Source organism: Theropithecus gelada, chromosome 15 (assembly GCF_003255815.1).
Source record: "Theropithecus gelada isolate Dixy chromosome 15, Tgel_1.0, whole genome shotgun sequence".
Taxonomy (NCBI): domain Eukaryota; kingdom Metazoa; phylum Chordata; class Mammalia; order Primates; family Cercopithecidae; genus Theropithecus; species Theropithecus gelada.
This window is the reverse complement of record NC_037683.1, coordinates 62,441,789-62,457,335: the sequence shown is the minus strand read 5'-3', so window position 1 is coordinate 62,457,335 and position 15,547 is coordinate 62,441,789. Positions and strand designations below refer to the sequence as shown.

The 15,547-nt window shown below is 44.8% G+C and overlaps 1 protein-coding gene across 2 annotated transcripts in view; it reads left to right on the top strand.

Annotated features, from left to right (window-relative positions):
- Positions 1–8,594: 8,594 nt before the first annotated feature.
- DENND4C (DENN domain containing 4C) overlaps positions 8,595–15,547 on the top strand; it is a 150,240-nt gene continuing 143,287 nt past the window's right edge. Inside the window, exon 1 of one of the 2 annotated variants that reach the window (XM_025360032.1) lies at positions 8,595–8,938. The gene's annotated coding sequence lies outside the window, so the exon portion shown is untranslated. The remainder of the gene's footprint in view (positions 8,939–15,547) is intronic. The other variant, XM_025360033.1, reaches the window with a different exon arrangement.

Sequence of the window (15,547 nt, the reverse complement as noted above, 5' to 3'; positions counted from 1 at the left end):
TCCTGTTCCTATGCCTGACACACAGTAAATGCTCAATAAATATTTGTCCAATGAAAAGCAGAACCAGGCTGGGCATGGGCTCACACCTATAACCCCAGCACTTTAGGAGGCCAAGGTGGGAGGACTGCTTGAGCCCAGGGGTTCCAGATCAGCCTGGGCAACATGGTGAAACCCTGTGTCTACAAAAAATACAAAACTTGGCCAGATGTGGTGGTGCATGCCTGTTGTCCTAGTTGCTTTTGAGGCTGGGGTGGGAAGGTAGCTTGAGCCAGGGAGGTCAAGGCTGCAGTGAACTGTGATTGTGCCACTGCACTTGGCTTGGGTGACAAAGTGAGACTGTTTCAAAATAATAACAATAATAATAATGATCTTTATCTTAGCTGGCATGGTGGTTCATATGTGTAGTCCCAGCTGCTTGGGAGGCTGAGGTGGTAGGATTGTTCGAACTCAGGAGTTGAAGGATGCAATGAGTTATAACTACTCTGCTGCATTCCAGCCTGGACAACAGACCAAGACTCTATCTCTAAAATAAATAAACAAACAAATAGGCCAGGCACGGTGGCTCACGCCTGTAATCCCAGCATTTTGGGAGGCTGACATGGGTGGATCCCTTGAGATCAGGAGTTCAAGACCAGCCTGGGCAATGTGGTGAAACCCCGTCTCTCCTAAAAATACAAAACTTGGCCGGGCGTGGTGGTGCACACCAGTAGTCCCAGGTACTCTGAAGGCTGAGGCAGAAGAATCACTTGAACCTGGGAGGTGGAGATTGCAGTGAGCCGAGATTACGCCACTGTACTCCAGCCTGGGAAACAGAGTGAGACTCTGTCTCAAAGAAACAAAAACAAAACATTTTTATATTTTAGAGATATACACTGAAATATTTAAAAATGAAATAATATATATTTGTTTCAAAATACTTGGGGGAGTGAGGAGTGGGCAGAAATATACACAACACAAGATTAACATGAGTTAGCCAGGCACGGTGGCTCATGCCTGTAATCCCAGCACTTTAGGAGGCAGAGGTGGGTGGATTAGTTGAGGTCAGGAGTTCGAGACCAGCCTGGCCAACACCACGAAAGCCTATCTCTACTAAAAATACAAAAACTAGCTGGGTGTGGTGGTGGGCACCTGTAATCTCAGCTACTCAGGAGGCTGAAGCAGGAGAATTGCTGGAGCCTGGGAAGTGGAGGTTGCAGTGAGCCAAGATAGCCCCACTGCACTACAGCCTGGGTGACAGAGCGGACTCTGTCTCAGAAAAAAAAAAAAAAAAAGATTAACATAATTGCTGAAGGTGGGTGATGGATACAGAAAAGTTTACTGTACTACTATTTTTGTTTATGTATTATTGCTTTGTTTTCTATAATATAGTATTTTTTTTTTTTTTTTGAGACAAAGTCTCGCTCTATTGCCAGACTGGAGTGCAGTGGCGCGATCTCGGCTCACTGCAACCTCCACCTCGCAGATTCAAGCAATTCTCTTGCCTCAGCCTCCTGAGTAGCTGGGACTACAGGTGCACGCCACCACGCCTGGCTAACTTTTGTATTTTTAGTAGAGATGGGGTTTTACCATGTTGGTCAGGATGGTCTCAATCTCTTGACCTCGTGATCCACCCACCGTGGCCTCCCAAAGTGCTGGGATTACAGGTGTGAGCCACCATGCCTGGCCAAAACGAACGCTAGTATTTTTAAAATTTAGTCTTTTTTTTGTTTTGTTTTTGAGACAAAATCTTGCTCTGTCACCCAGGCTTGAGTGCAGTGGCAAGATCTCCGCTCACTGCAGCCATGATCTCTTAGACTCAAGCGATCTTCCTGACTCAGCCTCCTGGGTAGCTGGGACTGCAGGCGTGCATCATTACAAATGGCTAATTTTTTTTGGATTTTTTTTTTTTTTAGTAGAGACAAGGTCTTGCTATGTTGCCTAGGCTGGTCTTGAACTCCCAAGCTCAATGAATCCTCCTGCTGCAACCTCCCAACATGTTGGCATTATAGGCGGGAGCTACTTCACCGGGTGTAATTTTTGAAATAACACATATATTTCTGCATCTACAGTCAGGACAATTTGCTATGATGTGACAAATATCATAACTGAGGCCCAGAAAAAGGGGTTCAAGGAAGCAGGTAAGAATCAAGCTCAGTCAGGACAAACAACAGTCCTCTAGGGTGGGACACAGGAACATAGCTAGCTATTGTAGATAGATGTGGACAAGTGCCACTTAGGGAAATTGGCCATATTTGGAGGTAAATGCTGAAGTAGTATTCAAGTCAGCACAGATACTAATACCCAATAGTGGGGAAAGATGGAGGGCAGAGGACGGTTCCATCCACATAAAATACTTTAGGAGCCTATAAAAGCCAGCTATGGGCTGGGTGCAGTGGCTCACGCCTGTAATCCTAACACTTTGGGAGGCTGAGGCGGGCGGATCACTTAAGTTTGAGATAAGCCTGGCTAACATGGTAAAACCCCGTTTCTACTCAAAATACAAAAAATTAGCTAGGCGTGGTGGCACACCCCTGTAATGCCAGCTACTCAAGAGGCTGAGGCATAAGAATCACTTGAACCTGGAGGTGGAAGTTGCACTGAGCCAAGATCGCACCACTGCACTCTAGTTTGGACAATAAGAGCGAAACTCCATCTCAAAAACAAAAAAAGGCCAGCTATGGGTAGCAGGTCTTATGTCTCAGATACTCATACAGACTATCTTCCTGCCCATTACTCCTTTCTCTGTTTTCCTCCCTCTGCTAACTCCCTGCTTTTCTTTATGACCTATTAAGATGCTGTTCTCAAGATCACTTACTCGCCTCCCACTCAAGATGAGGAGCCTCATGATAGTCCTTCCCACTCCTTGCCCAGCCACATTTGGCTTGTAGGCCTAGAAAAGAAAGCTAGATAAAGAATGTGCTGAGTACCAAGAGACTCTAGCCCACTTTGATAATGCTGAGACAGAGTCCTAGCCAGATAAGATATGGGAGGGGAGCACAAAGAGAAGAGTGTGCTAACACTCCCTGTGAAGGGTAGGATATTCTGGGTCATTTAAATAGGAGATTTAGTGTTTAATAAAACAGATTCAGTGTTTGTTGATGTTATTTTACTTAAAAATCTAAAACAGTGGCTAAGAATGCCTGCAGGTGTGAAGCACTGGGCCTTCAAATACTATGTTTTCTGAAATTAATGTGTTGGGGGACCAGAGCCAAATAACTCGCCAGTCTACCACATGCAGATTACATTTCGGAAAGTGGAGAACAGGCTTGAATTTTTATGCTGTGGAGGCTCTCCTAGGAAATCTCGAACAAGTTACTATTTGGTGAGATAAAGAGCTATGTGACTTCTGAGGCTGATAATCAATCAATCAATCAATCAATCAAAAGAACTTTGAAGTGAGTAATTTCTCCTCAATATCTAAATAGGAAATCACCAAAAATGAGACTGGGAGACTCTGGATAAGTCAGTAAATTTGGCTGGGCCTTAATTTCCTCATCTTATCAAATCAGTTAATTAGAATAGATGATCTCTAAAGATTGGAGTTCAGCTCCAAACTTCTGATTCCACAAAATACTTTAAAAAGAAAACTTTTTTATTACAGAAAAATTTAAAAAGCCATAAAAAGGAAAGGAACTCTGAGGTACCAATCACCCAACTTCCACATGTGTCTAATCTTTTTTACCCACCCCCCTACCTACTCCTTTCTCTTTCCCGCACTCCTCCCCATCCCCCACGGATTATTTTGAAGCAAATCCTAGACATCATATGAAGCACAGTCTTAATAAATTTCTCTTTCATCAAAGGTGGTTTATAAATAACAGATGAGATAAAGTCCGTCTTTCCGGCCGGGAGCAGTGGTTCATGTCTGTAATAGCAGCACTTTGGGAGGCTGAGGCGGGCGGATCATGAGGTCAGGAGATCGAGACCATCCTGGCTAACACGGTGAAACCCCATCTCTACTAAAATTACAAAAAATTAGCCGGGCGTGGTGGCGGGCACCTGTAGTCCCAGCTACTCGGGAGGCTGAGGCAGGAGAATGGCGTGAACCTGGCAGGTAGAGCTTGCAATGAGCTGAGATCGTGCCACTGCACTCCAGCCTGGGTGACAAAGCAAGACTCCGTCTCAAAAAAAAAAAAAAAAAAAAAAAAAAAGTCTGTCTTTCCACTTTTCCTAAATACTTTTTCTTATTGCAACTGTAAACACTATCATTATGGTATTAAAGTAAGCTTGGATCAGCATTACAGGATGCCAAGTCATATGCTGAATGATCCAATCATATTCACTAAAAGAAGAGCTACCATTATTGAGCACTTGCTACCTTCCAGGTACTATTGTGTCTTGTTAGTTATGTGTTGTCATGTAACAAATCATCCCCAAATTTTGCAGCTGGAAAGAAGAAACATTTATTACCTCACAGTTTCTGTGAGTAAAGAATCCGGGAGTGGCTTAGGGTGATCTGGATCAGGGTCTCTCAGGACGCTGCGATCAAGACGTTGGCTGAGGCCATAGTTATCTCAAGGCTCAGTTTGGGGAGGATCCACTTCTAATTTAAATCACGAGGAAATCTGATGGCATCGTAGCTACTTTCCCCAAGAGCAAGCAATCCAAGAGGATGAGACAGAGAATTCAAGACTGAAGTCACAGTCTTTTATCATTTCATCCTGTTAAGAGATATCTCATCAGTTTTGAAGTACTCAGTGTGTTAGAAAACAGTCAATAATTTCACCCCACACTCAATAGGAGGGGATTACACAAGGGTATAAATAGCAGGAGGCAGGAATTGTTGTAGACCATACTGAGAGGCTGCCTATCACATGTGCTGATTATTGATTCCTGAACTGATGTGTTTAATATTTATGGCTTATTGTAAATTAATAAATGATCTTCTTTGTGAATATCATTCTACTTACTTTACAGATGAGGAAAAGTTAAGTACCTTACCCAAGGACAGAGTGAAAGAAAGTGAGGGAAGCATAGACTGATTTATGCCAGGCATTCATCAATTATTATTATTATACAGGCACCCACCACCACATCCGGCTAATTTTTGTATTTTTTTTTTTTTTTTGGAGACGGAGTCTTGCTCTGTCGCCCAGGCTGGAGTACAGTGGTGCGATCTCGGCTCACTGCAAGCTCCGCCACCCGGGTTCACGCCATTCTCCTGCCTCAGCCTCCCGAGTAGCTGAGACTACAGGCGCCCGCCACCACGCCTGGCTAATTTTTTGAATGTTTAGTAGAGACGGGGTTTCACTGTGTTAGCCAGGATGGTCTCGATCTCGTGACTCTGTGATCCGCCAGCCTCGGCCTCCCAAAATGCTGGGATTACAGGCAGGAGCCACCGCGCCCAGTCTAATTTTTGTATTTTTAAGTAGAGGCGGGATTTCACCATATTGGTCAGGCTGGTCTCCAATTCCCGACCTCCAGTGATCCACCCGCTTCAGTCTCCCAAAGTGCTGGGAATACAGGCGTGAACCATGGCGCCCAGCCTTTATATTAAAATTTAAAACAAGACTGGGTACGGTGGCTCACACCTGGAATCCTAGCACTTTGGGTGGCTGGGAAGCAGGCGGATTGCTTGAGCTCAGGAGTTTGAGACCAGCCTGGGCAACATGGCAAAACCCTGTCTCTACCAAAAAAAAAAAAGGAATACAATAAATTAGCCAGGCGTGGTGGCGCACGCCTGTAGTCCCAGCTACTTGGAAGGCTGAGGCAGGAGAATTGCTTGAGCCTGGGAGGTGGAGTTTGCAGTGAGCCAAAATGACGCCATTGCACTCCAGCTTGGGCAACAGAGCAAGACTCTGTCTCAAGAAAAAAAAAAAAAAATATATATATATATATATATATACACACACACACACACATATACACACATACATACATGTATATATATACATATATAAAAAACAAAATTTAAAATGAACTTATTTCAGTTCTGGGCCCCTAAGCATGCAATTGAGAAGGTTGCCACATCAAGAACTTTCAGATCTAAGAACAGTTAACTCAGATGAAAAATTAGTCCCAAAACATTCAAGTTCATTCTATGACATTTTTGGCAGAAAATGGCAGTGAAAAATCTATGGTAAATCTATAGGACGATTAAGATAGTGAGAAAAATTAAAGAAAATCCTAAGCCTTCCATTGCAAAGTGACAAAAATCAAGTCAGGTGGAAGAGAGATACTGGCTTCATCCATTTTTCATTTCCGTGGGTGCCATAAAAAAAGAGAGAAACAAACAAACAAAAACAAAAACCTCTGAATCCCTGAGTGTTAATGAAATAAATGTACCCATTAAGAAATCTTGTCTTGGTTGGGCGCAGTGCCTCATGTCTGTAATCCCCAGAGTTTTGGGAGGCTGAGATGAGAGGACTACTTGAGCTCAGGTGTTCAAGACTAGCCTGGGCAATATAGTGAGACTTTATATGTTCCCTACCCCCCCAAAAAATTAGTGGGGTGTGGGTGGGTGGTTGGCACGTACCTACAGTCTCAGCTACTTGGGAGGCTGAGGTGGGAGGACTGCTTGAGCCCTGGAAGTCAAGGCTGCAGTGAACCCTGTTTGTGCCGCTGCACTCCAGCCTGGGTGACAGAGGGAGACCCTGGGTCCAAAAAAAGGGGTGGGGGGCTGAAGAAATCTTATCTTTCCTTTTCTAGTTGAGATGAGGAAAAATTAAAAACTATATATGTAAATAAAAAAAGAAATCTTGTTTAATATTGCTTTAAAACTGTTAATTAGGCCGGGCGCGGTGGCTCAAGCCTGTAATCCCAGCACTTTGGGAGGCCGAGACGGGCGGATCACGAGGTCAGGAGATCGAGACCATCCTGGCTAACAGGGTGAAACCCCGTCTCTATTAAGAAATACAAAAAACTAGCCGGGCGAGGTGGCGGGCGCCTGTAGTCCCAGCTACTCGGGAGGCTGAGGCCGGAGAATGGCGTGAACCCGGGAGGCGGAGCTTGCAGTGAGCTGAGATCCGGCCACTGCACTCCAGCCTGGGCGACAGAGCCAGACTCCGTCTCAAACCAAAGAACAAAAAAAAAAAAAAAAAAAAAAACAAAACTTAATTAATTTAGACTTTGGGAAGGAAGGAATAGAAGTACACAAACTAAACTTTCTTTTTTTTTTTTGAGGCAGAGTTTTGCTCTTACTGCCCAACCTGGAGTGCAATGGTGCGATCTCCGCTCACTGCAACCTCCGCCTCCTGGGTTCAAGCCATTCTCCTGCCTTGGCCTCCCAAGTAGCTGGGATTACAGCCATGCACCACCACGCCCAGTGTATTTTTAGTAGAGACGGGGTTTCTCAATCTTGGTCCGGCTGGTCTCGAACTCTTGACGTCAGGGGATCCGCCCGCCTCAGCCTCCCAAAGTGCTGAGATTACAGGCGTGAGCCACCGCATCCGGCCCACAAGCTGGATTGTCAAGTTTCCAGGGGGCCCAAATTGGCTCCAAACTGTTATTAAATAAGCCTTATTTTTATTGCTGCGCACTTCTTCTGAAATCAATTCTGACTGCATATGTGGTTAGAAAAATAGTTTCTGCTATTGAATATAAAACTCAAATTATTCATGATATGCAATAAACTTCAGAAATAAATGGACAGCAGTACATTTATGACCTAGGTCTAATTTCACATTTTTATGCAAAAATACAGATGAAATAAGGAGAGTGTAATTCTCAGGAAAATAATCATTATGTACGTGGATACTTATCAGATGTGCAGAAATCTTACCAGTTCTGATTTTGACCTGCCATGCAATCTGAAGTCATTCGCCTTTTTTTCCCCCCCAGAGGTAAAAAAGTTCTACTTCAAACCATTTCCTTCTTCCTAAATAACTACTGATTATTCTTTTTCATTTACTATAACTCAAAAACGTTGTTCAAAAATATCTTGCAAAATTTGCATTATAGCGAAACGACTCTGCAGGCGTCTGTGTCAATAATGAGGCTACTCTCAGGAGGCGTGAGGGTACTGACTATGTAAATAAGCGATTACTCCATTAGGAATTCCCATCCCCAAATCTGGGCCGAAGTAGCGACACCGAGTGCGGCCAGGGACTCACATGGTGCGCTGGAGCCAAGGGGTTTCGGGAAGCGCCAGCGCGCGGGTCTCTCAGGGGTCCCAGAGCCCCCTACTTATGCGTGGGAATTCCAGCTCCCACCCAGGGAAGGAATCTTCACGTATCTCCCGGCACTGTCCTCAGTAACCTTCAGCCACTCGACATCACTTTCCCTGTCTTTGAAAACTCGGGAGAGAAGAAGCCGCCACCTGCCTGAGGCCAAGGCAATAAACCCATATTACACGCCGAGGCTGAGCCCCGCAGGAAGGGGCGACCTCCAGAGCGCTTTCTCCCCAGCTCTGTTTGTGCAGGCTTGGCCGCGCGAACGCGGAGGAGGGACTCGGAGGCCCACAGGACTCAGACCCCGCGCCCAGCGGGGGTCGCGCAGGGGTCGGGGGAGGGGAGCGGTGGCCGTGGGGCCTCGGCCCCCGGGGGCGGGGCCTGAGCGCCGCCCCGCCCCCTCCTCTCCACGCCTTCTCCCCCCCCACCGCCCTTTTCCACCCGCCCCCGCAGGAGGAAAGGGAGAGGGAGGGGGAAAGGAAAGTGCTGTTCTGTGGAAAGGGGCGGAAGGCGGGGGAGAAAAAGGGAACAGAAACATGGCGGTCAAGTCTTGGGACGGAGGCGCCGCGGGCAGTTCCTAGGCGACCCGCCGCCCGCACTGTTAGACGGCTCACAGCGCGGAGGCACCCGCGCGGCCCCGCGCTCCGGCCATTGCTCCTGGCTGTAGGCGGCGCCCCTCCGAGACCCTGCCCGCGAGGCGGCGCAGGCGCAGAGCGGACTGAGGCGGTGGCGGCCGCTGGAGCTAGTACCCCGCCCTGCCCTGCCGAGCGCGCCCAGGCCGCGGAGCCGGTGCTTTCATGCCCCAGGAAGAAACCGTGTCGCGGTGGCGCTGACAGAGGACCAGGCAGCAGGTGAGGCTGCGGCGCGGGGCCTTTGGCGGAGGAAGCCTGAACTGTGCCCTCGCGGGGCCTGCGCTCCAAGGCTGGGAGGGCGCCGGACAGGTAGAGCCCAGAAGGCAGAATTCCAAGTGGCCGGCCCGCGGGGGGTCGCCGAGGAGGCGGAGAGTGGCCGCGGCTGGCGTTCCTGGCCTAGTTTCTCCGCGGTTTCCGGGGGCGGGGAGTCCCCGGAGCCTGCGGGATGTGGTCGGGGAAAGGCTGCCCCTGAAGAGCCTCCCCGCGCCGCCGCCCGGGCCCCTGAGAATCGTTTGCTTACAAGCGCGAGGAGTCTGGGCCCGGGGGACCGCTGGGGCGACGGCCGCCTGGGTGGGGGCAGGGGTGCGGAGGGAGCAGGATCGGGGGTTCCCAGAGGGGGTCGAGGCCGAGAGCACGTAGAGCTACAGCCCGGGGTGGCGGGCCGTCTCGAAGGGGGTCGGGGGACTGAGAAATGTCGGGGACAACGGGGAGGAGGGGGACCTGGGCAGGTGTCGCTGGTGAATTGAGGACGTTTCCTCCTCTGTCTTACGCCGATCCTCAGGGCTTCTTTGTCGGGGATGACTTTTTAGGAAGGCAGGGTCCTTTTAACTCTGGAGTGACTAAACACAAAACCAAGGAATGAAGTCCTAGGGCTGACTCCTGTAAAGAGGTGTAACTTTTTCTGTTTTAAGAATGCTGTCTTTTTTTTTGTTTTTGTTTTTCCTCCCCTTTTCTGCTTGATAGACCTTTTCCCTCTCGAAGACCGCCTTGTATCTGCACTAAAAAGGAATGACCCAGTTTTTAAATAGTACCCCCTTCTCCCCTTATGTATGTTTGTCACACTGGAAAATTTAGGGTAGTTACCGCAGTTATTGTGCAAATGTGAGGGAAAGTGTCATTTCCAGTAGTGAACCCTCAGCTGTCTCTGTGCCTCGGAGATACTGTCAAGCGTTGTAACCTGAGAAATTCACCCACTGAGCCTGCTTAATTGTGTGCAAACCCGTGTTGAGGCATTCTTCCCAGGCCCTAATTTACGTAGGAATAGGTTTTCCCTTCCGGTCTGGGTGTAATGAGAGGGGAGAACGTTAGTGCTAAGGCACTGAGTTCTGGATAAATACTTGATTTGATGTGATCGTGTGTATTACTCTATCAGAAATGCAGAGCATTGTATGATTTTTCTGTGTACACGCGATAAGAGCAGTATTAGTTGCAAAAGGAAATTTTCATCTCTGAACATTAAAGGTATCCTTTATCCTTATTCTTGGATATAACACGAAAAAAAGAAACTATATTTTGTCCTGTCCTTTGTATTACTGTTAAAGAGTTGGTATCTACCTTCTTGCTATGAGACTGGAAAGTCGGCAGTGAACTTAGATTTGTATTCATGAACATGATCTGCCTCTCTTATAGGCTTGCTTTGACTTTTTTTTTTTCCTCCAGTAATGGCAAAGGGTTTTCTGCCGCTCAATCCACACTTTCCTCCGTTTTAGTATCTCCGTTGACCATTTTGCAAAATAGTTTATTGAGATTAGGGGTCTGATCTTTCGTATGACCTGTTTTAGTGAACTGATCATATGCGACTTGACTTTGGCCAGTAGTACCTCGTTCAGTGTACAGTACTACTATGTAGACTTACTGATTTGGATAATAGGAAAGCTATAATGTTAGAAATGTTGTCCTTGTATATTGGAGACATTTTGAAGTTGCATATTGGAGTAATTTACTCCTGTATGCTTTGTAAATGAGTGCATTCTATTGTCGAGAGTAAATACAGTATTTTGTAGTGTAAATTTAAGCTTTTAGCTGAGGAAATTGGCAACATAGTTGGAGTGTGGAGACTATTCTTTTTTTTTTTTTTTTTTTTTTTTTGAGACGGAGTCTCGCTCTGCCGCCCAGGCTGGAGTGCAGTGGCCGGATCTCAGCTCACTGCAAGCTCCGCCTCCCGGGTTCACGCCATTCTCCTGCCTCAGCCTCCCGAGTAGTTGGGACTACAGGCGCCCGCCACCGCGCCCGGCTAGTTTTTTGTATTTTTTTTTAGTAGAGACGGGGTTTCACCGTGTTAGCCAGGATGGTCTCGATCTCCTGACCTCGTGATCCGCCCGTCTCGGCCTCCCAAAGTGCTGGGATTACAGGCTTGAGCCACCGCGCCCGGCCGTGGAGACTATTCTTAAAACGCAGATGTTTTAAATTACAAGGAACTGTAGTGATGTGTAGGCTGTAACAGTTCCTGGTGCCAAATTTGGGAGATTATTTGGTTGAGGTGCTTTCTATAAAGAAACATACTAAGTATCTGCAATGAAAGCGAATTTGTAGCTATACACAAAGGATTTTACATTATAAATAATAACTCAATAAGGCACCTTTCTTTGCTCTTTGTGTATCTGCCAGTTAAGACCAAAACATCTCATATTTTCATTGCAGTTTCCTGCCAAAACAAATACTGATTTTGCATTGGCTTTGCTGCTCAGTTTGAAAGCTAGGGGAATCTCTCAGAGCCTATTCTGGTTCTGGAGGCTTCCTGGTTAAAAAAAAGAAAAAAATTGAAAGCTAGGTTTCAGTCATATGCTTGCACCTTAAGTACAGGTTATAAAATAAAAAAGAAAGTTGCTGAGTCAGTGGCAGGTTGTTTCATTTGTTCTTTTGATTTGCAAAACGAATTTCTGTCGTAATTTGAATTTCCAATATAATATGTTTGTTGAATAGCAAGGGCAAATAAGTTTTCATAATAACTGATTTAAAATGTTAATTTTGTTTATACTGGTGCCACAGGTTGTCAGTTTGACAGATAGACGTAGTAAGGGGATGCCTTGTTGGAATGGGAAATTCCTTTTTAACAGCTAAAATTTGGGGAAAGGATTTTGCATAGTACAGCTGGTGTAAAACAATAGGTCTTTAGCATCAGATTGTAGGATATTCCAAAATTAGGCAGTTTTATTATTTGAAGTTTAAAACTTAGTATTTTGCAGGAAGAAGTTTAAAGCTTTAAAACATTTTCTACCTATATAAGTATGTGGATGTAATAGAGCTTAATACGGTATTTGAAACTGTTTTTTTTTTTTTTTTTGCGATGTCTCGCTTCCTCACCCAAGCTGGGGTGCAGTGGTGCGATCTCGGCTCATTGCAACCTCTGCCTCCCGGATTCAAGTGATTCTCCTGCCTCTGCCTCACAGATTCAAGCGATTCTCCTGCCTCAGCCTCCCGAATAGCTGGGATTACAGGCGCCCGCCACCACGGCTGGCTAGTTTTTGAAATTTTAGTAGAGAAGGGGTTTCGCTATGTTGGCCAGGCTGGTCTTGAATGCCTGATGTCAGGTGATCCACCCACCTAGGCCTCCGAAAGTGCTGGAATTACAGGCGTGAGCCACCATGCCCAGCCTTTGAAAACTTTTTATTGGAAAAAATGTAACATGATTAAAAGAAATTCAAAAGAAAAAATTTAAATTACTGTCACCTAACACTTATATTTTTCTGTACTCTAATCCTGTTATTCTTCTATAATATAGTAGTAATATAATATTCTAATCCTACCTGTGCTTGTGTATAATTCTGTGATTAATGTTAATATAATTGTCTTTAAATTTAACATGCTTTCCCTGTTGCTGCATATTACTGTTATTTTATGGCTTTTAATAGTCCAAAGTTTTATTTACTGCCTTAGTTTATTTAACCATTTCCATATCTTAACATTTTAGTAATTCGACTTTTTTACTCGGATTATTATTACTATTATTATTTTTTTGAGACGGAGTCTTGCTCTGTCACCCAAGCTGGAGTGCAGTGGCGCGATCTTGGCTCACTGCAACCTCCACCTCCCAGGTTCAAGCGATTCTGCTGTCTTGCCCTCCTGAGTAGCTGGGACTACAGGCACGTGCCACCATGCCTGGCTAATTTTTTTTTATTTTTAGTAGAGATGGGGTTTCACTGTGTTAGCCAGGGTGGTCTCGATCTCCTGACCTCGTGATCCACCCGCCTGAGCCTCCCAAAGTGCTGGGATTACAGGCATGAGCCACCACACCCGGCTGTTTTTTTTTTTGACAGGATCTCACTTTGTCACCCAGGCTAGAGTGCAGTGCATTTCAGCTCACAGCAGCCTCTACTTCCTGGGTTCAAGTGATCCTCCTGCCCTAGCCCCCCAATAGCCGGGGCTACAGATGCGCGCGCACGTGCGTGCATCACCACACTTGGCTAACTTTTTGTATTTTTTGTAGAGACAGGGTTTCGCCATATTGCCCAGGGTGTTCTTGAACTCCTAAGCTCAAGCACTCCACTGGCCTCAGCCTCACCAAGTGCTAGGATTACAAGCGTGAGCCACTGTGCCTGGCCCATACATTTTCACTCTTAAAATAATGCTATAATGAAATTGTTTTGCTAATATGATGGTCCATAGGTCTATACCAAATTACTTTTTGAAATTTTGGGAAAGTCAACTTTCTTTTCTTTTTTTTCCTTTTTTTTAATGAGGTGGAGTCTTGCTCTTGTCACCCAGGCTGGAGTGCAATGGCATGATCTCGGCTCACTGCAGCCTCCGCCTCCCGGGTTCAAGAGATTCTCCTTGCCTCAGGGTCCTGCGTAGCTGGGATTACAGATGCCTGTCACCACACCCAGCTAATTTTTGTATTTTTAGTAGAGACAGGATTTTGCCGTGTTGGCCAGGCTGGTCTTGAACTCCTGACCTCAGGTGATCCATCCGCCTCGGCCTCCCAAAGTGCTGGGATTACAGGCGTGAGCCACCACACCTGGCCGAAAGTCAACTTTTTTTGAATTACTTTCTTTGCAGTGGATCATTAGGGCTGCTACAATATAGTATTTAATTGAGAACTGAATTGAAACAAGGCGAAAGACTGTAGATGTGCATGTATGACTTGAATTCATTGAGAGAAAATCAAAATATAAATTCATAATTCTGTTAATGACTTGCTACTAGTTTGTGTACATTAACTTTTATGATATAAGTAGTGTAATTCTTATACTTCAGTAATATTGTGGGGCTTAAATGTTTTTAAGTGTTCTTTGTTTCAATCAAACCTAATTATCTACAAATCCAGATTTATTATCTGTTGGTTTACAGAAGAGTCATCTTATATATTTTTGTAATATATTAATTTGTTTTTGTAATATTTAAAGGCTGTCCTTGAATCGAGTTTTTTCTTTGATATGTTTTTATTTCTTTTTTTTCATTTTTTTAGCCAGGAGATATTCTTATCTGATAATCTAGTTTTTTACTGTGTATATGTACAGTTCAGTTATCTCTTAATTTAGGGATTCTTGGATCCTGAAAGCATAAATGTTATAAATCTTTTTTTAAATTACGGAAAGGAGGATCTATTAAAGAGGTACTTTTCTATCTGCTAGAAATAATAAGACGAATGATATGAAAAGGTGACTAGTAAGGTCTAATAGGTTAAACAGTCCTGTAAATAAGCACCCTAACTATAGCACAGCAAATACAGAATAGAGCAAAATATGCTGCAGAAGCAGCATATACTTGTGTAGTATGGATTGGAGAAGGTTTACATAGAATAAGACATCTGATTAAAAACTTACAAATGGCTGTAAAAAGGCATAAAGGAATGAAAAAAATGTGATGAAGTTTATTAAAATGCAAGTAATTTAGAGGGAGTGGGTACTAAGCTGGAGAGTAAAGAGAGGCTATGTCATGAAAGGTCTTACAGTCAAGTGAGAAATTAAGACTCTATATTGTAGAAAACAGGGAAACATTGGAAGATTTAAGCTGTTAAATATTTTGGCTCCGTTATGAAGGAGGGGTTGGGAGAACAGTTTGAGTGAGGCTGCAGGTTCATGATCCAGAACATCTTGAAGGCACCTAGACATGAATTGAGAACAGCGGTGGTAGGGATAGAAAAAAATGGATAGACTTGAGAACTGTTACATAATACAAACATTTCCTATGGCCCACAGGCCATGTCACTTTAGCCTTACCTTCTTCCCCATGTGTACCTGCCACACCAGTCTACTTTCAAGTTTTTTCCCTCAGAGCCTTTGCATATCTACTATTCCATTTGCGTGCTACTTTTTCTAAAAGATCATTTCTGGTCCTATTCCAGCATCTTGCTGTTTTAATCTGTAGAATTTCTTTCTTTTTCTTCTTTTTCACATTTGTTCCTCATATTAATTGGGCAATTATAGGCAATTTGACTATTTTTGTTTGAGACGGAGTTTTGCTTTTGTCTCCCAGGCTGGAGTCCAGTGGTGCTATCTTGGCTCACTGCAACCTCAATCTCCCATGCTCAAGTGATTCTCCTGCCTCAGCCTACTGAGTAGCTGGGATTACAGGCGCCCACCACCATGCCCAGCTAATTTTTGTATTTTTAGTAGAGATGGGGTATCACCATGTTGGCCAGGCTGGTCTCGAACTCCTGACCTTAGGTGATCCATCCGCCTCGGCTTCCAACTTTTTTGTGTTTTGTAAGTTTGGGTCTATTTCTGGTTTCTTCTGTCTAATTGGTCTGTATGTCTATTCTTATACCAATACTATTTATTACTTTATTTCTTTTTTTTCTTTTTAAATTTTCTTTTTTTTAATTTGAGATGGAGTTTTGCCTTTGTCACCTAGGCTGGAGTGCAATGGTGCGATCTTGGCTCACTGGAA